Below are 21,802 nucleotides of genomic sequence, written 5' to 3'. Positions count from 1 at the left end.
AAACATGCAGAAACTGCTTCTTGAACTGCCGTAATGGTAAATCATGCGTATTAAGTTCACTAGTGCAATATTTAATTAATCGAAGGAACTGGAATAAGATAATGAAAAGCTTTCTAACCCTAATTGGTATGGTTACGACTGGCTGCCCATTCATCATCACTCTTTGTTAAAAAAAGTTGTTCATGTTCGGGTATGACAACAAACAAAGGAATGACGCTTCTGGTTGTCAAAACCTGAGGTAGCATAGTAACCGGTAGACGAACAAGATAAAAACAGACAATCTTGTAAACATACCTGATGCATATACATTCTTTATACCATCCGCATTCGGTGTGGCTATCGGGAAGCTGCAAAAGTTAAACGTTTTATGTTTAGTTCTGTGCAAAAAGGAACGTTAGTTAACATCACCTACGCGTTATTATTCAAAATTTTGGTTCAGAACCATCTAGCCGATCTATAAGCGTGGCGGCCGAAACCGTAAAAACTCCTTGCAGCATCTTGCGGTTCATGCATTTTCGATGTAATGTAAAGTTGTGCTCAAGTGAAAATCACAATCGTCTTGCCGAGGAAGCACCCTTCTGCAGGTTTCGTATTGATAAACCGTAATGACACGGTGCCCAAAAACTGAAACTTTCATTGAATCCTTAATTAAGTCTTGGCAACAGCGTGTGAAGCAGTCTATACTTACAACTATACCCTGAAGTGCCCTGTAAATAATTTTAAGTAACTTCAGCTGCACTCATAAGTTACGACAATGTTGACGTGAATAGAGCATTGCAATAGTGAAAAGAAAAAAAAACGATCGAGGGAGGCTGTGCCAATTGTTATTTTCTTTATTTGCACGTGTGAAGCCACGGAAAAGGGCCTCGTGCAACAGCTTCAAAATCGTACTACCTTCTGTGACGGAGGCTTGTAGGCGAGTTTTCCCCGCTCCACAGTTGCATTCAGGTCCCCGGTCCAGTTCGCCAGTGGCGGCTGTAACAATTTGCTTAGTAACACCTTACGCAGTTCCTCGGTGTGGCCGTCGATGAAGTGAATCCAACACACCAATTAAAAACGTGTATATCGGCTCCCAAATGATTCCTTTGCCACTTGTCGCTGTCGCAAAATATTTTTCAGCCATGCTTTACGGCGTTCTACGTCGTTCGGAAACTCAGGGTACCGGATTAATCGTTTTTGCGTTAGTAACAAACAGCGGCACGCAACAGTTGCCCGGGATAGTGCCACATGCAACACGACAAGGACCTCGACACATTTATACTACCACGTGTGCGGACAAAACGCGTGCAAGCGAGACGCGAAATCTCTCCCGCGGCGCCTTGCCGGAGGGAGAGCAGTCTCGCAGCAGTAGTGCCACCCCCAAAAAAGCGGCGGCAAATGTCAACTTTCGCTTCACAGCTCCGCCCATACTTCGCCGCGCGACGTGGCTTCATCTCGTGCGCTTTATCGTGTACCTCGTGCGCTTCATCGAGCGGCCGTGGTATTACTATCAATGAAGGTTCAGGCTTACTGAATAAGGAGTTTCCCAACAAATGATGCTGGAATTATTCATTTCGTTTATACATCAACATTACATAACTTAGAATAAATACACGTATCTTGTGCAAGCTTACGACTGATCCGCGATTACTTATAAAGAAAAGTGAACAAAATAATACTTAAAGGTGCCGCCATTAGTTGGACGCTGCAGACGAGCAAAAAAATGGGCTAATGCAAGATGAATCAAGAACGAAATGTATCGTTTGCCACGGATATAAAAAAATATACCGATGTTTAGTTCTGGTGAGCTGTGACATGACATGCGAATGCAACGAAGTTGCACCTCATCATGGCTTTCACAGTCGGCGCGCTACGACAGCGCACACGCAAGAGACATCACAGGACTTCAAGGCTCTCTGCGTAAGTATTTTTACGCCTGTGTTTGCAACAATATAGAAAGTTTTAGCTTGTCGGATATTCCGGTAAACGCAGACGGAATGGGGGTTTTACCGGAGGAGTGGAGGCCTAAACATGCGCGGCCTGCAACGTGCAGTCACCAGCAGAGGTCAGTGAGACAAATACAGAGCTAACACTCCAGTAACCACATGTATTCCACTTCGCTGCTCCTGTGAACTTTCGGCAGTGGCGTAATCGTGTTGCTGCCGAAAATTTACACCAGGAGCTAAGTGAAGTAGACTTGGTTACTGTACTATTACCTTTGTTTGTCTGACTGAGACCTGCGCCACTAGGTGGCTGCACCATGCAGGCCGCTCACGTTTACGCCTCCGCCCCCGCCTATGCGGTAAAACGGCCAGTCCACCTACGTTTACCAGAATACAGGACACGATAAAGCTCTTGATTGTACTGTATACAACTCGCGTCGCGTTTTCGCACAAGTGGTGGCTAGACTTTATCCATACACACAACCATGGTTCTCGAGCAAGTTGAGTGAAGCGTTTTATATTGCTTTAGCCTACTTGAGCAATTTATGGTCGGTGGTTGGTGTTCTTGAACGCAGTGGCGAAATTCTTTATTACAACTATCTGAGAGGGGTTTACAAACAAAGAGGGCCTATCGGCATTGAGGGACGAGCATCCCTGAGAAAGAACGACAGGTTTCCAAACTCCGCTCTCATATTTCTGGAGAACTGTGCCTGCAGAGACTTTAGAGAAGCAAAGGCGTCACTTAAAACGGGTCATGAGAGTCCCGCAGTTGAGTGTCTCCTTATTAGAACAGAAGGCAGTGACGGTGTTGGCTTTCTTTGAGATTGGAGCATACTATATAAGATATCGGGCCTGCAACGGGCGTAATATAGCAGCGTAGTGAGATTAAATCTGACAGTAATAGTTCACAAGGTCCATCTATCGCTGCTTACGCGAGGCTGGATCTCGGCTAACGCTGATAATTACCCGCAACTATTACCCACTCGGGTTATGCCCGAGCGGGTAATGACCGACTCCCGCGAGCGTCCACGTGATGATGAATACAATTCGCTTTTGATAAGCTGAATTAAGCCTTTCGTCCATCCGATGTATTCGAAACAGCAGCGCCGACTACGAAGTACTTCGTCGACGACATGTGTCAACGTCTACGTCGCGTTTCATAGGCGAAAGGTGTATGCGTAGGTACTGAAACATGCCGAAATGTGTAACGACCTTCGTCTCACAGAAAATGGTATATCCATATAGTGAGGCGATGAAGACTTGCGCTCCGATGGGATAGCGGTCCCGTAACATAACGTCATTGCGAACACGATAAATTCCGCGCGGCCTTTCTTCCCCATTTGGTACCTATGCGCAAACCACCGTGATAGGTGGCATGATGTAGCAGCATCAGCACACTAGCAGCGAAGAAGGTCATAATTATATCACAGCATCCGCATCGACAATTTAGCGGATTTTCTTCCTACAGTCAATATCACAAAACAGAAGACTAGGTCGACCAAACTAGCCTCGCAACCTGGACCTGTGCCATAAAACCACAGGGCAGGAATTACACGAGAGCACGTGCAATATACCGGTCATGGTACAAGCACATGATATGGGTATGTGAGGCTCAGAAATGTGAGGTCTTGAAAAAAAAAGTTGTCGCAGTCTCACCTGAAAGGCGAAGCATCAATTGCGATAGCAAATTTGTAGAGAGCTATACGGAGTAATCATATTAGCTTTATCAGCTGTATAAACTTGCACATGCAGCAGCACCGGCAACACGCAGAACTGTTGTCGACGCCGTCGGCGTTTTGCCCGCGTTCGCTCAAAATGCGTGTGGCGTTGGTGACTGTTGCCGGAGCCTCTGATATAAATAGGCACTTGGTGCCGCAGCTAAACGTCGCCTCCCTTCCCTCCCCCTCCCCCCCCTCCCCCACGGCCTCTCGCACGTCGGAAGAAGGCGCGTTTGCTCTACATATATGGTGATTGTAAAGGAGGAAAGAGACGCCTACTTCTGCAGCCCTTAAGCGAGCACGGCGCAGAACGCGCGTTTGTTCTCCGCCGTGCGTTCACTCCCCGTGAAAGCGCGCGCCCCTCGCGCCCTTTCACTCGCACATACAGCGTTCGGGATTTCATCTCCACTGACGTCATACGGAACCTCACGGCGACGGCGACGCCGACGGCAGAAATCAGCTTTTGAGTGTCCATATAATTGCTATCGCAATAAAATGAATTTTGGTAAAACAGTTTTGTTGCAGCTTTTCCCGGGGCATAACAAGCGAAAAACGTTGACAGTCACTTTTGCAGACGCTAAAGAGGATGAAGGAGAAAGCCTGCGTGCTGACGAGACGTTCATTAAAAGAAAATTGCCATTCTTATTCCATTTTATTGCGATAGCAATTACATGGACATTCCAAGCGCATTCTTGATGTCCCCGTCGGCGTCGCCGTGAGGTTCCGTACAAAGCCCAACGGCGATAAAATCGTCGCCGTGCGCTGTGTGTGCGAGTGAAAGTGTGCGAAGGTGAGCCGGCAACCGCAGCTGAATCTGGCGCACGTGAGAGGGGAAGGCATGCCAAAGCGTGCGGTCATCGGTGAGGGAGACGGTAGGGGGGGGGGGAGGCGTTCTGCTCCCGCGGCTGCTGCTCACGGAGCTGACACGCCACCGTATCCTGAAAGCGATCTGCGATGCGGACAAGGTGTGCGCCCGCGGGCCCTCATCTTCAAAGCGATTAGCGATGGGGACAAAGTACATTCCTCGAGTGCCGGTAGCTTCGTATGCGCTGTGCTTTCAAAGTTTAGTTCGCGTTGAAGCGCGAACTAGCGCGAAGGTCAATTTGCTCGCTGCCGGTGACACGTTTTCTCACTCCAGTGTTTTCACGAGTTTCCGCGGTCACCTAGCGAGATGTGTTCATGTTTACCTGTGTGCGCGTCACACCGTGCTTGTTTATTTTGCTAGTAAGCGAATATTTACAACTTTACACGGCCGATAAAACTACTATCTTTACTTCGTGTATCTGTCTACTAATTTACTATCGCACTCGATGCTTCGCCTTTCGGGCGAAACTGCGGTTTTTTTCTCTTACTTCCTATTATTTGGTTTTTCCTTGTTCTCTTTTTCGGTCACCTAGACATTGCCACTGTTTCTGCGTGGTTAATGACACGTTATAAAGATCTTGGCTTTCTTCTAGCGCAGGCAGAATGAGAAGGACACGGAAAGGCACCATAGAGAAACCCACAAACCCAGTTCTCGCAGGCATACTTATACTGCTGAGAGCATCATACTCCTCAGAACATTGCTCAGCAAATAGGAGCAAAACCGGGAAAACCACACGCAGACACTGTTGTGGCCACACCGATTATTTAGAATGGTGCCCGTTCAAAGCGAACAGAGATAATGGATCTCTTCTATCGATAAAGAAATTGGTGACTTACAGGCGCATGCGTCTCCACATCTGGCTATGTTCGTAGCTTCCATGGTCATTGCGAACTTGCTTCTAGTCATGATCACAGTTTCCTTAATCAGTCTGAGACGTCACTTGATTTTTTATGCCATAACGTAGGACGGTAATGAGATTTTTCTATCCATGAGCCACCCAAGGCTTTCGCCTTAACAGCATTCTTGCAGCATTGGAGCATTCTTGGGCCGCTATTATTTAATATTTATATAAACGACATAACAAACATTACTTCTGTGGCTAAATATATTATTTATGCCGACGATACCACCTTATTATTTAGGTCTGCTAGCTGTAGTGAACTGGTGACTTGCGCAAATTCAGCATTAAATAAGCTTAATACATGGTGTCAAGTAAACTCATTAACCATTAACACAAACAAAACGAAAGCCATTCTATTTCAACCTAAAAATTCTAGGGCTAATATTACTGACCGTATATTTATTGGAAACTCAACTGTAGATGTAACCTCCTCAGTTAAATGCCTTGGCGTCATTTTTGATGAACATTTAACCTGGAATAAACATGTCGATTCGCTCAGCGGTAAACTTGCAGGCGTCGTGGGTGCCCTTGCAAAGGTACGCTCTTTTCTGCCCACTTCTGTCAAATTATTAGTGTATAACTCTCTCTTTTTTTCACACCTTAAATACTGTCACCTTGTCTGGGGAAACACAACACAGTCAAACATTACAAAACTTTCTCTACTACAGAAAAAAGCTGTGCGTGCTATTAGCAACTCGGCTTATGACGCACACACTGAACCCCTTTTTAAGAAACTTCAAGTTTGTCCTGTAAACTTGCTATTCAATGAACTGCTCTTGCAACGGTACCTCACAGAAAGAAAGCAAGGGAGTCACTTTATTGAGCACCTATCTAGCCTACGCAAGAACATTAAAAAGTACAACACTCGTCATAATGCGACCTGGTTCATACCCCGCGCACGCACAAATTATGGAACACAGCTACTCTCCCACTCATTACCGTCCTTGTTAAAGTCACTTGGTTTCTGATTACTTACTTAATTCCTTACAGTTCTGCGACAACGATGATTTTCCCTGTATTACATTGCTTGAACCACACGTTTCTCATTGTATATATTTAGACTTCTTTCCTGCCACTGTACAATGCTACCTAACAATGTCTGATTGCTGTTGCTAATTATTATTGTTTTTTACGCAATTTTGAAAGGGGCGCAGACCCCTGTCAAGCCGAATTGATTTTGGCTTTTTGTCTGTGCCGCCTACATCATGTATTGGATGTGAAATAAATTTGATTTGATTTGATTTTGATTTGATTTGAAAGCAGTATCCAAGTGCGCGTAATCAAATGAAGCACATTAAGATCAATCTTCGAAAGTTGGGCTGACTTTATTTTGTAAGATATTTATCGCACACATGATTTCAACATGTTCTGAAGCGCCTTTGGTGACAGATGGTGTGTTGCATGCGCTGCAAATTGTATTTAAATATTTTTTATTGTATTTTTATTCCTTTGCTTACTTTATTCACTGCAAGAATGCAGTCATTTAAGGTGCATATTCTGGTCTGCAGTACCTATTACATATATAAACAAACACTGTTATTCAGGTGTATATCTTTGGAGATGTTTTTACTGAACCAAGCATCTGATGGAACTCAAATTTGGTATGTAGCAGATTATGCAAACCGCTACTTATAACGGGTTTTTATGACATTCAAGGGCAGGAATTGAGAAACAGTTACTCATCCGTGAAATGAAGTAAACACCGATGAGAAACGTTGTTTATGTAAACAGTTATTCGCATTTATCACCGGGACTGCTTGACCAGGACTTATGACCAGGACTGCTTTATGACCGGCACTGCTCCCTTAGAATTAAGGTTTCCCTTAGAAATGTTCTGGGTATGCTGTAAAGCCACCTTCCCACACCTAGTAACTAGTATCTGCGATCGTCCACCCAGCACTGACTCGTCGTTCATATCACTGTTCCAGGACGCTATGTACGCCATTTTCAGTACCTACCAAAGTTCGCCCATTCTGCTTTTCGACGATTTCAATTTTCTTTCCATAGACTGGTCTGATATAGCAACTACGTTATCAAAAAATAACTTGGCTTGCGAGTTCGCGAGCACATGCCTAAACTTCGGCTTATCCCAAATAGTCAGTAAATGAACGCGCACGACTACCCACTCTGCCAACACTCTCGACCTCATAATAACTACACATCCTGATAACTTCTCCGATATCACATACTTGCTTTGCTTTAGCGATCACGAAGTCATCTATAGTACGGTCCCTTGTAATCTGCTGACAAGTAAAAGAGCTAAAAAAGGCACTCACCCTTTACAATAAACACGACTACTTGAGCATAAATAATGAACTATCAATGTTCTGCGATCGTTTACGTCTGTTTTTCACTCACGGACCATCGAGTGAAATTGGCAACTATTCAAATCTGAAATGCTGCGTTTAATAAAACTACATATTCCCACTATAAACGTAACTGAGCGTGCAAACTCTCCATGCTTGAATGATACTTTGAAAAGAATAAACAATAAGAAAAAAAACGTCTATTCCGCTCAGATAAGGCATTGGGTTCATCCTTGAGACTTTCATCAGCATGGCAAAAGTATGACGCTGCAACGAAGCATTACAACTCGCTTACAACCATAACCAAACGCAATTTATTTTCCATTACACTACCCTCGATGTTACAGAACAATCCAAAACGTTTCTGACGAACCATTAACCCTCATCGTGAGAACAACATTTCACTTCGTGATGACCTGGGCAGTATTATACCGGAAAGCGATGTCGCTGATGTCCTAAACATGACATTCTCTTCGGCTTTTACTGATGAATCCACTGACAATATGCCCAAAATCTTACCATACACGGATGCCCACAGGAATAGCATTACGTTTGACCCGCCTAGCATTGTTAAAATAATTGATACACTAAAAAATTCATCGTCAACCACAATTGATGGAATCAATGCTAAAGTACTAAAAAACACTAAGCATCATTCCAGGATCACTCTTTGCAAAATTTTCCAGCAATCTCTTAATACGGGTGCTACACCGGTTGACTGGCGCGTTGGCAAGGTAATCCCACTTTTTAAAAAAAAGGTACTAAGTCTTGTCCCAAGAACTATCGCCTATATTTGAATAGCAAGCGTCTGCTCCAAATTAATATAACATGTCATTTTATCTAGTGTAGTGAAATTTCTATCGTCCATCAACTTTTTTCATCCTAACCAACACTGTTTCCGTAAAAGCCATTCCTGCGAGACACAGCTCGCAGTATTCTTGCACGACATTCAATCATCGCTTGATAGTAACGTCCATGCATTTGGCCTTCATTTCGAAAAAGCGTTCGATAAAGTATCTCATGCTTGTTTACTACTCAAACTCTCACGATTAAATCTGCACCAATCAGTTCTTAATTGTATTCACGCATTTTAACAGAGCTTCACCAGTACGTCTATGCTAATACATATACATCAGCGTTTACGCAAGTCTTATCCGGTGTCCCCGAGGGCACGGTCCTCAGGAAACATCTGTTTTTAATATATATTAACGACTTACCCCTTCATGTGTCATCGAAAATGCGCCGCTTCGCCGATGATTGTATTCTGTACCGCCCTATAACAGACTCTTCCTATATCTTTATCCTCCAGAACGATCTTCATCGAATAGTATAGTGGTGTAAAATTTGGTTGATGTTTCTCAACCTTAATAAAACTATACTAATTTCATTTCACCGTCGTCGCAAGTTTTCAACTCCTGAATACACCATGAACAACTGTCCTATAAGTCTCAGCGACTCGTTCAAATACCTCGAGGTTCATATCTCCCACGACTTAACATGGGCCAATCATGTTAATCAAATTACAAATTCGGCAAACCGTGTCTTAGGCTACATCCGTCGCAATCTTCCCCTTGCACCTTCTTCTACTAAGCTCTTAGCATACAACACACTCATCCGTCCAAAAATTTAGTATGCAAGTGCAATATATGACCCTTTCTAATTAAACCTAATTTAGACACTCGAAGCAGTCCAGAACCAAGCAACTAGATTCATCTTGAGTGATTATTCCTACAACTCTAGTATCACAGCACTGAAATCACAACTTGATCTACCCGCCCTGCCTGATCGCCGCAGAAATTCTCGACTAAAGCTTTATCACAAGTTATTGCAGTGTTTTCCGGCTAAAAACGAGCTCATCGCTACCGTCCATCGCATGTCACGCAGCACCTATCAAAACGCCGTCATCCCTCCACGTGCCCAGACCACAACATTTCATCAATCATTCTTTATGCGTACTGCGTGTGACTAAAATCGCCTTCCCGGCCATATCGCTACGATCACCGACCCTGCAGAGTTCAAATCCGCCATCGAAGAAATCACACGCATCGACGCTAACCCATAGGATTATCGTGTACACTGCTGGGCATCATTATTATTTTATGTATTCCTGCCTTGTATTCGCTAACGGACTTGTATTCATTTGACGTATATTCACCAATTTTTACGGTAATTATGTAGTATCCCCTGTACCCACCCCTCATGTAATGTCCCTCACGGGACCCTTGAGGTATAATAAATAATACTATGAAAGGCTGCTTTGTATCACGAGGCTTCAGAGCATGTGTCCTCCTATTTTATTTGGCTGCTATTTTTCGGCGTTGTGGTTTTCTTTCGAAATATAATCCAGTACAATACATACAATATGCTCTATGCAAATAACTTTGAGTAAAAATAAATACGTCAGTAATGAAACATTCAGATTCCATGTGACGAGTTTCAGGAGCACACTTGAATTGCTCTAACAAGTCTACCATTTACCTGGTAATAAAGCGGCTGTCAGAAATCATATAGGATTACTAGTTATGGAAATTTGTTATATGATTACTATGATGCTTCTAGAAAAAATTGTCAAACGTCGGAAGGAGGAAGTGTAACTTACGGGCTAATATAAAGCACCACGTTTGGTTTGCCAAATTCCGCAATTCTTGTGTTTATAAAGTCGTTTAAATTTTGCAAACTATTTCCAACAATCACTGTCTTATTCTTATTGTACTTTATAAATGATTCTGTTGCTTTCTGTGAAGAGAAAAAAATATAAAAGAACGCCGTATATACAACATGGCAATGTATAAAATATTTGTTTCAGTTTATTATCCTTTAAAAACAGTGAATGGGTTAAAGAAAATTTACAGAAGAGGGTCCCAAAGTGAACGACTGCCAAGAGATCCATGGTACTTAACAACAAAAAAAGGTATGACAGATGAACAAGCTAGGTAAAACAAATAAAAAAAATCGCGTAAACTACGACATTGAAAAATTAACAGAACAATTCTCAGTATACACTCCTATAGTGCATAAAAATACTTTCAATACATATAAATGGCAAAGGTGTAAATAACGATGTAAACTTAGTTATACAAGTAAAAAAAAAGCTTAAGGGCCTGGGTAAATGCATGAAAATTGAAGATTTAATGATGTTAGGTGAAGTATTTCATAGTATTATAGCCGCGAATGAAGATGTCATTTTTCCTAATTAGAATAGAGCTTAGGTAGTAAAAAATTGAAGTTGCCTGCAAACCTTGTATTATTATTAATAATGAGATTCCTGGAATCAGTGAATTCGTATGAAACCTGTGTACTAAGTAATTTATAGGACATACTTGTGAGATGACAGTTGAACAAGCTCGTCACAAGTATGATGTTGAAGGATTTCCTGCAAGTATGTATATGGAGTTGCAGACGATCACTACAATACAACTCTTTATAGCGATACTTGATAGTTGTGGTGCACGCTTAAGATTTCGCTACTTTTACTGGCAGTGCAACTTTGTGTCCGCGATGCTTGGGTGTAGGCACACGTGGCATCCTAGTTTTACCGAAGCTGGCTGCAGGAAACATAGCACAATTTTAAATCCCAAAATGACAATCCTAGTTTTTATACTGTAGCCTAATATTGCATGAAGCTCATCTCATATTATCTTTTGTCAACTCCGTCTTACAATGCGGTTTACAAACAATACAGAGCATCATAGCCTTGAGATGCCTAATACTATTGGTTTGCTACGCACAGAATGCCGTATGTTTCTCCTGACGTTAGCCAAGCTGTTCAAAAAAAAAGAATGACTAAAAATACCAGTGCAAGATACGATTATAAGACCTAGGGGGTTCGGTCGTCAGAGATCTGAAGACCCAACATCGTAGATCCCATAACTGAAGCTGTCGCCATGCTTCTTAAACAATTCTTTTTTCTTTGAATGGCCTGGCTAACGCTAGCTGGGAGCCGCTAAATAACATGACTCGTATTTCGCCTATTTCTATGTGGTCTTCTGGCTCATACAGAATGCTTTAGCAATGCCGTTTGTTAACAGCGAAGCTGTTTAAGCCAGCCGTAATTTGTGCTGCGTAGCCGTAGTAGCCATGGTAACCGTGGAGGAGACCGCGTGCATGCGCATGCGGTCTCCTCCTTGTCAGCTCCCTCCCTTCCCGACCCCTGCCTATCTTCTCTACGGTGCGCGCTGAGCCAGGCGAAAAAAAAAGGCGAAAGTTTGTACAAGGCCGCGCAAAGCTCAAGACACAGCGAAGTTGGCCTATTGATATTGAGCGGCCAGCCTCCAACGCATTCGGCGTCGGCAATCACCAGCGTTCTTGGCACTGTACCAAACTTGGTTAGCCTGCCTGCGTTTGTGGCATGCCAGGAGCGCTGTCGCTCGTAGGCGCCCACGCGTCCAGCGCTAATCACGCGAAATGTCGCGAAAGGGAAGGTACCAGCGAAAATGATCGCTCAAGAATACTTTCCTACATGCGCAGTTAAGTTAAACTAAGTTAGGACCTAGCAGCAAACAAGTTCATACCTACCAGTAGCAGCCAGTAAGCTTCGCTGTGCCTAAGCTTTGCGCGACCGAGTGCAAACTTGCCTGATTTTTAGAACATTGGTCATGAGTGAGTAATGAATATCTGCGGAAATAATAGCGGTTCTCTGTGACGATTTCTATTTGTACAGAAAACCAACACATATTCTACCTTTAATACGATATAGTTTTGGGAACCTGGATATGCAGTTTCATGTAACATAATGTGCGGAGACATATAGCTGCAAGTTGTTTGTGCATCAAACGGTTTTTTTTTTTTCACAGAATACACTTTTACTGACATAAACGATAACTCTACCACATAACTTTCTAACTGTATAGGGATGACAAATGTCCAAATAGGACTAATCTTCTCAGTAAACGATTTCTAATATATTTCGGATAGATATGCCTATTTGGAAAAATGTCCAAATAGGACTAATCTCCTCAGTAAACGATTTCTAATATATTGTGCATAGATAGGCCGGGACTATGTAGGCTTACTACTCAAAAGCTTTTAAATTTCCCACCACGTCATGATCTCTAGCCTTATTTTTATTTATCTTTATGTACACAAAACAAAATAAGCTTTGGTAGTACATTACAAACAACCCTATTTACTCCTGCTTGTGGGCAATTCGCAGATGTGAATCGGCTGCACCAACCTTTAGGAACGCTATGTGAAACACACGGAGTTGTAAGTCAATCATGTTTTTATTGAGTTTCTCCAAGAACAGGTTCACCTAAAAAGAAAGTATGATAACAAAGAAAACTTTGCATGTAACATCAAATTACTTTTGTTGGGCGTAAGGAAAGCAGCTTGTCATAAAAAACACAAAGTGCAGCCAAGATTTTCCTAGATTGAATTTTTAAATTATACTTGTATTCCCAAAGCAGCCCGCAGCGTAATAATTTACTGCCAAAGTTACCTACCATAAAATATAACGACCATATTTTGAACAAAAATTTTCCACTGATGCAGAGCAGTTTTCGTAAATCAAATGCTTTGTCAATAAGGCACAGATACTGCCTGAGAGCCAAAGTCACTTGTAAAGAACTCATCAGAGACGGATAAAGCCGTTCCTCCATTTCATTGAACTTCTTTATGTTCTTCTTTTCCTTCTGTACTCGCGCCACTTCGTTTTCGTCTTGACGGCATTCCACGTTTTCCGTGGCCTCTGACTCCATCCCTCCTGGTATGGTACGGCGTGATGTTCCCAACGGATCTAAATTCTCTTGTCTTCGCTGGAGTCGCGTAGTACACCGACTTGAGGATTCCTTGCTGGCTTGCCGTTTGGTGTCCATGTATTGACCACTTAATTGGCACTTGGAGCCACTCAGTCCTTTCTTGACGAGTATGAAACTTCCAAGTTCAATCACAGGCAAGTTACAATAGTGCCTATTGTAGAAGTTTCTCTTCAATCCAAATTTATATTTCATTTGCTGTTCGACTGTCTTGGGGGTCTCTACAAGAACAACGCGGCAGGCTATTCCTAATTGATGGTCTGCACGAAGCCAATGACTTGTTTCATTTGCAGAAAAGTATGGACTGCAGAATAACCCCTCAGTGTAGGTGTTATTGTGGTGAGTCGCCGCAGCTTGCATGGCACATTTCCACCCACCAGGGAAGGTAGGGTATAAATTCAAGTACTTCTTGGGGTTGCGAATTGACCTTTCTACGAGTACGTTGCCTTCGGGGTACTACGGTGTCGAAAATCTTAGTGATGCCTCTCTTCTGTCTATCTTCTAAGGTTATCGCTATGGAATGCAGGTCCATTATTGGAGATCAATACTTTAGTTGCCTTGAAGATGACTCGTTACATTAAGGCAATTACAGAGTTTGCATCCTCTTTTCCACATTTTCATACTGCTATTCTTCTGCATTCGTCAATGGCGACAAGGAAAGCCTGCGTCCGCCGCACCCCTTCCCCCTTCTTTTGATGGACAACTTCAAAGTGTACGCTCGAATACGTGGGAGTGACAATTTCATTAACTCCAGGTGCGTATTTGGCTTTGGCCATTTGACACAGGTGGCAAGTGTGGACATACTTGTGTATGTCTGCTTTCATACTTACCCCTGTCTAGCGCTGCTCTATCTTCCTGAACGTCTTTGAGAAACCGTCATGACCATCCGATTCTGTGCTGTCGTAGTACAGTCGCAAGATTCTTGGCCGGCATGTCTCGGGCACGTAAAACTTTTCGCCCTGTGGCCGAATTTCCTCTGTTCCCTCCCAGATATCGATGGCACATACTTCCTCTATATTTGCTTCTAAAGGAATATGTTGCATCGATCACGCATCAGCTTCTGGTAGCTTGTCCCCTGGTCTGTGGGTCATTTCAAATGTGAATGGCTGCAGTTTGTTTTCTTGTGCTTTTTTGTCCGTAAACAGCTTGAACTGTCGACCATCAAGATATGTTCAAAATTGCCTTACAGTCATTACCACTGCAAGTGGTTCTTGTTCCGTAGTAGCGTAGTTTTCTTACGCTCTCGAAAATGTGTATCAGTAATAACCCACAGCCTTAAGTTGGCATGCTGGTGGCTGAGAGCTATCCCATTGGTAGAGGACAGCCCCAGTTCCTTAGAGTGATGCGTCCGTGCAGAGCTCGAATGGCTTTTCGAAGTCCAGATGTATTAAGACCGGATCTGAAGATATGATGTTGACAAGTGATTGATGTATTTGTTCGCAACGTTCACTCAAAACAAACTGTGCACCTTTCTGTGTTAGAGATGTCAAGCACTTCGTCATGGTGGCGCAGTGTGTAATGAAGGCTCTAAAGTGTCCAGACTAACATAGAAAAACTCGCAATGAATGCAAATCGTATGGCCTAGGCACGGTCTTTATTCGTCTCCATTGAGTTCTTTACATTTTGGCGCTGTCGCATAAAATTAAACTAGTTCGCACTAAGAAGACTCGCCGGGTAGCTACCGTCCAAATGACAATAGCGACGCTGACCCTAGCGAGTCTTCTACATCGACCGAGCCGCTCATTGGCGTCACCAGCAAGGCAAGCCTATGCGAGTGTCCATTGACAGCGAGATGTACGGCTGCATTTCACACTTTTATGCACCATGGCAAGACCTACTGTCAGACACCGTCAAATGAGGCACCTTCAGGACAGAATACTATATATTTTACGATTAGCTTACTGCAGATGCAGTCGAAACAGATAGATCAAGAGTCACAGCTCTTGAACACCTTGAGCAAGATAGTCAACGTGCGGCCTAGGCAGTGTCGTTTTGACTACACAATGATGTCGTCCATGTAGACGTTGCAAAATTGACTAGTTAAAGCAGATAGAACACTGTTCATTATTTTCTGAAAGCAGGCGCCTGAGTTCTTCCAGCCAAATACGAGTCTATTGTATTCGTGCACATCAAAGGTGGTAACCAAAGGTGTAAGCTTCTTGTATTCTTCTTGGAGAGCAACTTGCCAATAACATTAGCAGAGATCGATTCGCGCAAACCACTCACATCCTGCAGTTTCATTAATTATGTCATCGATCCGTAGCACAGGAAATGGAAACAAGTCTGTCAGTTTATCAATCAGTAGGTTGTGCCTAACCTGAAAGTACCATCCTCCTCAGGCGCAATTGTTATTGGTGATGCAAACGAGGATGTCGAGGGCCGGATAATTTTAGCATCTCGCATTTTTGCAGTCCGTTTTTGAGCAAAGAGGCCGCCAGGGGGCCGGAAGGTGCGGACGTGTGTCACGTCGGCTCCGTCGAATGTCTGCTTTTGTGGTGGAAGAAGTCAATGGACACCTGATTTGGTGGTGGAATCGTGTTCCCGAAGTTTCGAGGAACCCGTGGATACAAGGCTTCAGGGTGTGAGTGCATTTTTGAGGATTTTATCGTCGTTTTCGTGCTGACGCGTTGTGCGTTCCGCTAGGCCTTCTTTAAGCCTAGCGACGCCTACGGCCAGGAGGGCGGCCAGGGGGCCCCGTCGCCGGTCCACCACGGCCGTGGTGGTATCACGATGACGACTGGAGATTACTGTGGAAGGTACTGACATCGAGCCGAATGAGATGGAAGAAAAAGGATGGGTCGTCAAACTCAAAAGTGTGTCGAAAACCGCCGAGGCTTGAAAGTTCCAGAAGGCGTCGGTGACGCCAAGACGGCGATGCACAGTGGAGGTGGGGAGGAAGCCGGCTGCAAGGTGGCTGGAGCCGAAAACAGTGGCGGCGTTCGCTCGTACAAAGCAGTGGGAAGGAAGATAGCTGAACGATCTGTGGCATCGCGTCTCCCGAAGCTCCCGGACGACGGATGGAAAGTGATTATCAGACCAAAAGGGGGTCTAGCAGTGATCAAAAACACTTCACAACCGATACTCGGCGAAGCTGTGCGTCGTGCCGCGTCCCTTGAGTGGAAGAAGACAAAGTCTGATCTTCTCTTCGTGAACGACAAACAAGGTACGATTCTTTTCCATACCTTGAACTTTGAGTGTGCGGAGAAGGTCATGAGTATCAAAACTATAAAGATCGAAGATAAGGACCATGAGGTGACCGCATACATGGTGGCACCTGAAAACTGTGGAAAAGGGGTCGTGCATGGAATGGACATACGCATGACCGAGGAGACGATAATGGAGGGTTTCGCCGGTCACGAACAGAACCCAGAGATTCTTGGGATCAGAAGAATGGGCCGATCTACCACGGTCGTCATCACCTTCGCGGAAGCAGAGGTGCCGCGTACGCTCGTGTGTTTCGGCATGATCATGAAGTGCTTCCTGTTCAAGAAACGCTACGAAGTGTGCTATCGGTGCAGCGAACTGGGCCACAGATCGGACGTTTGCAACAGTCCAGAAGCCAAGTGCCGCGGGTGTGGTATGTCATCACCGCCGGAGGACCACCAGTGTGTGCCAAAGTGTCGTTTGTGCGGCAAAGAACATTTGACTGGAGATAAGAAGTGTACGATGTTGTTTCGCACGCCATATATTGTCAAGAAACGACAGTGGGAGGCGAAGCTTGCAGCGGAACCAGAAGAAGAGAAAGCGCCGAAAACAGCGCTGCAGCAACAACAACAGGTGCGATGCAGCCGTCATGACGGTGCTCGAGACAGATCCAAGAGCACGCCGAGGGACCGCTCGGCATCGTTCCCCAGGCTTACACCGTCGACGCGAGAAGAGGCTTCTTCTCGTCCCGAGCAACAGTCCAAGAGCTCACAGAAGAGTGCGCCACCGAACTCACAGGTGGGTTGGGTGGACAAGGGCTCTCAGGATTCCGCAATGGTAAAGGCTCTCAAAGAACAGAACAGGCTCATGCAGGAACAGATAAGAACCATGCAGGCACAATACAACAACATGCAGGAGCAAAACAGAGAGCTCCGAGAGCAGATAACTTTGCTAAATAAGCGCATAGATGAGGGAGCGCAGAAGGGCGAGAAAGAGGTATCACAATCGGTGTCGGAAACACCACGTGCAGATCCTCCTCCTAAAAAGAAGCGGGTGAAGGATATAGAAACTGTAAACAACTACGAGCAACGTTTCGATAAAATTGAACAAGACATGAAGCTGCTTCATGGTATGATTCAGCAGATGAATGAGCAAATGAGGGCTGAGGCCGCGAACAGAGACGGGCAATGGCAATGGCTATGCCAAGAAATTCAGAAGTTTAAAGATGGCCCAGCACCGTAACACAATCTGGCAGTGGAACTGTAGGGTTTCTCGCGGCAAACGAGCCGTTCTTCAGTCGTTCCTGACCAACAGGGATAAGCCGGAAGTCATAGCGTTACAGGAATGTGGAAAGAACGCGAAGCTTGCTAGCTACAAATCGTATGTGGGACTATGGGACAATACTCAGGTTCTCACTCTGGTCAAACGAAACGTCACAGTGTTGCAGCACGAGACAGGGTTGATGCAGATGGATCATGTACTGATCGAGCTGGTCCCTCGTAAGCGGAAGGATAAAAATCTTTTTATATTAAACGTATACAGCTCTCCTAGGCAAAGGCGTAACTGTGGTTTTGACGATCTCTTCGCCAAAGTCAGGATGATCGCGAAGGGCAGCCCCCTCCTCGTAGTGGGTGACTTCAACGCTCATCACCCCGCGTGGGGATACAGGTTTGCGCAGGTTAAAGGGAAGGATTTATGGAATAGCATACAGCAGAACGGTCTGACTCTTTTGACGGATCCCTTGAGGCCAACTAGACAGGGTAACAGTGTCTCGCAAGACACCACGCCGGACCTCACTCTGGTTGGAGGCAGGATCTCGGCTACGTGGTGCAACACGGGTGAAAATCTGGGTAGCGACCACAGAATAATTGAGATAGTCATAGAGGACGGTCCTTCAGTAGCTCGCACGAAGAAGCTAGAAACTGTGAATTGGCATGCTTTCAGGGAGAGTCGGTCCGGCCAGGATAGCATAGAAGACATAGATGAATGGAGCAGGGGAGTTATTCAATCGGTCCAAGATGCAACTGAGGAAATCGAGGTGGATGAGAACCAGGAACGGGTTGACAGACACATGATAAACCTGTGGCGCAAAAAGCACGAGCTCAACTTGAGGCTCGCGCAGAAAAGAGGCGATAGAAATCTCCGCAGGCAGTTGGCTGCCTTGAATAAGGAGATAGAAGAATACGCTTTGACCCTCACCAAGCAGAACTGGAGCAGCATTTGTGACCAAATGGACCACAAAATTGGTAGTGCAAGGACCTGGCATCTGCTGCGGCACTTGCTAGACCCGGACAAATCCAAGCTAGAGGCTAGGCAGCAGCTACAAAAGCTCGTTTACAAATATGAAGGAACGACCGATGAGCTCATCGCTGAGGTCAGGGATAGATATCTCAGCTGTGTGGGGTCTGGGTCCCTGCCCGAGTATTCGGGTTTAGGGAACCCAGATCTTGACAGCCCGATCACGGTAGGTGAGGTCAGGGCCGAGATAAACCGTCTGAGGACGAAGACGGCTGCAGGGCCGGATAGGATAAATAATAAGATGCTCAGAAATCTGGACGATGTGTCGGTCAGAAATCTGACAGCGTACATGCAGGACTGTTGGGACAGAGGGCAGCTTCCGCCGGCGTGGAAGGATGCCAACCTCGTCTTCATTCCAAAGCCTGGAAAGAAACCTAGTTTTGAACATCTAAGGCCCATTTCACTTACTTCGTGCGTGGGCAAATTAATGGAACATGTTATTCAGAGCAGGCTGAATAGGTTTCTGGAAGATCAGGGACTGTACCCCGACACCATGATTGGTTTTAGGTCTCATCTATCGGCATGCGACATCATGCTCCAGCTCAAAGAACAGGTGATAGACAACAAAACAGTAGACACCAGGGTAGTCGTAGGATTAGATGTTTCTAAAGCATTCGATAATGTGAAGCATTCGGCCATATTGGAGAGTCTCGGAGCTCTCAATGTGGGCACGAAGACTTACAATTATGTAAAGGATTTTCTTACGAATAGAACGGCAACGATCAGCTTGGGAGGGCAGTCATTGGAAGGTATTAAACTGGGAAGCAAGGGTACGCCGCAGGGATCAGTTCTGTCGCCCACCTTGTTTAACGTCGTGATGATGGGTCTCCCCGGGAAGCTGGCAAGCATAGAAGGACTGAACCATACGCTATACGCGGACGATCTGACGCTATGGATGAACAGAGGCAGTGACGGGCACATCGAAGAGACGCTGCAGAGGGCAATCAAAGCTATCGAGGAATATCTGGAGCCGATTGGCCTCAGGTGCTCGGCGGAGATGTCAGAGGTCCTTTTCCTAACATCACAGACGCGGTGACGCGGAAGGGGACAGGACCCGGGGCACGGCATCGAGCTGAGGGTAAACGGTAACATTATTCGCACAGTCGACAGTATCAGGGTCTTGGGTTTGCGGATTCAAGCGAACGGCAAAAACGCCGAGACGATCCAACGACTGGAAGCGAGTACCAGCCAGACGTGCCGATTACTCAAGCGAATAGCAAGCAAACACGCGGGTACGAAGGAAGCGAACCTCCTAAGGTTAGTGCAATCTTTCCTAATTAGCAGGGTCGTATATGTAGCCCCCTACCTGAAATTCACCAAAGCAGAGAAAGACAAGGTCGAGATCATAATTAGGAAGGGGATCAAGACAGCTCTCGGTCTTCCCCCGAACACATCAACGAACAAAATCTTAAGTTTAGGGGTGTCCAACACCCTAGACGAGCTCATTGAAGCGGCGACAGTATCGCAATATCAGAGACTGCTACGCACTCAGACTGGTAGAAGGATCCTGGAGCGGCTGGGGTTCGAGCCCCAGGCATGTTCCAAGCAGACAGGCAAAGTCCCACCGCGAGTCAGGGACAAGCTGAGAATACTCCCGTTGCCCAAGAATATGCACCCGGTGCATCACGAGAGCAGGCGAAGGGACAGAGCTGAGGCGCTGCAGAAAAGGCTGGAAGGCAGGCAGGATGTGATATACACGGACGCGGCCGAATACAAGCAAGGCAAAGTATACGCAGCCGTAATTACACGCGAAAACGGAGGCCCTATCTCGTGCTGCAGCGTCAGACATTTAGGAGCAACGGAGGCGGAAGAAGTCGCCATTGCGCTGGCTTTGACTCAAAAGAATGTGAGAGTTATTGTTAGTGATTCCAAATCTGCAATCAGAAATTTTGATGCGGGCAGGATTTCCGCCGCAGCTGTACACATATTAGCCGTCGGACAGCCCCCGGCGGAGCAGGTTTCGCTAATCTGGACACCGGCTCATCAGGGTTTGCGAGGGAACGAGAAGGCGCACGCGCTGGCCCGAGGTCTCACTTTCCGGGATTCCAGCGCTGTCTCGACAACACCCCCAAGCGAGGAACCCCTACAGACCGCTGACGATCTGAGCACTTTTCAAGAAATTCTTAACCATTATAAGCTGGGGCGTAAGACTTACCCGAGAGCGGATAAGAACCTTACCAAAAGCGAGGAAGTTATGTGGAGGAAACTGCAAACAGGGGTATTTCCGAACCCACAACTGTTGAGCAAATGGCATCCCTCGGTGTATAGCCCTCGGTGTACGCATTGTAATGGTATAGCGGACTTAGTCCACATGGTTTGGACCTGTCCTAACTTTGATGAGCCAGATAGATGCAGAGAATCCTGGGAGTCCTTGCTACTCAACGAAGAAGAAAATGCACAACGGCAAGTCATCGGTCTCGCCCTGACCGCCGCCGCGTCCCAAGGGATCCCGGTCGACGGTTAGGGAGTATGAGTGTGGGTTTAGGCTGAAGCCTCTACCCCGTCATCTAGTTGACCGGTGCAAATAAAGTCTCTTCTCTCTGATGCACTAGCTAACGAGTGGTAGGAGCCAAAGTGCTTCATGCGGTTTGCTTGTCACGCATGTGGCGTTAGAAGCACATGGAATAATGCCAAAACGCATAGTGAAAATTTCCTAAATGACTTGAAAAAAAGTTTCTTTGCATACACAGAAAACTTGGAATAAATGCAGAATCTTGTTTCTCTCTCTGAAGTAACCTCCCCCCTCCCCCTTTTTCCCGCTTTGACGTTCGGGGAATCTGCTCACATTATGTATAGGTGCTATGGCGGACACAGTTGCTGTAATTGCAAAATGGGTAAATAGTCCCACGTACTGGCAAGTTCCAGAACAATGGTGATTCGCTGGCACGACAATGA

At 45.4% G+C, this 21,802-nt stretch overlaps 1 long non-coding RNA gene across 1 annotated transcript; it reads right to left on the bottom strand.

The window, feature by feature from the left end:
* Positions 1-293: 293 nt before the first annotated feature.
* LOC125940014 (uncharacterized) lies at positions 294-12,963 on the bottom strand. The gene is made up of 3 exons (XR_007463240.1): positions 12,886-12,963; positions 10,312-10,448; positions 294-347 (listed from the first exon to the last, which is right to left on the bottom strand). It is a non-coding gene; the product is annotated as an uncharacterized LOC125940014 (long non-coding RNA).
* Between the last annotated feature and the right edge of the window lie 8,839 nt (positions 12,964-21,802).

The sequence above is a fragment of the Dermacentor silvarum genome, chromosome 9 (assembly GCF_013339745.2).
Source record: "Dermacentor silvarum isolate Dsil-2018 chromosome 9, BIME_Dsil_1.4, whole genome shotgun sequence".
NCBI classification, from domain to species: Eukaryota; Metazoa; Arthropoda; class Arachnida; order Ixodida; family Ixodidae; genus Dermacentor; species Dermacentor silvarum.
This window is presented reverse-complemented; position numbering and strand designations above follow the sequence as displayed.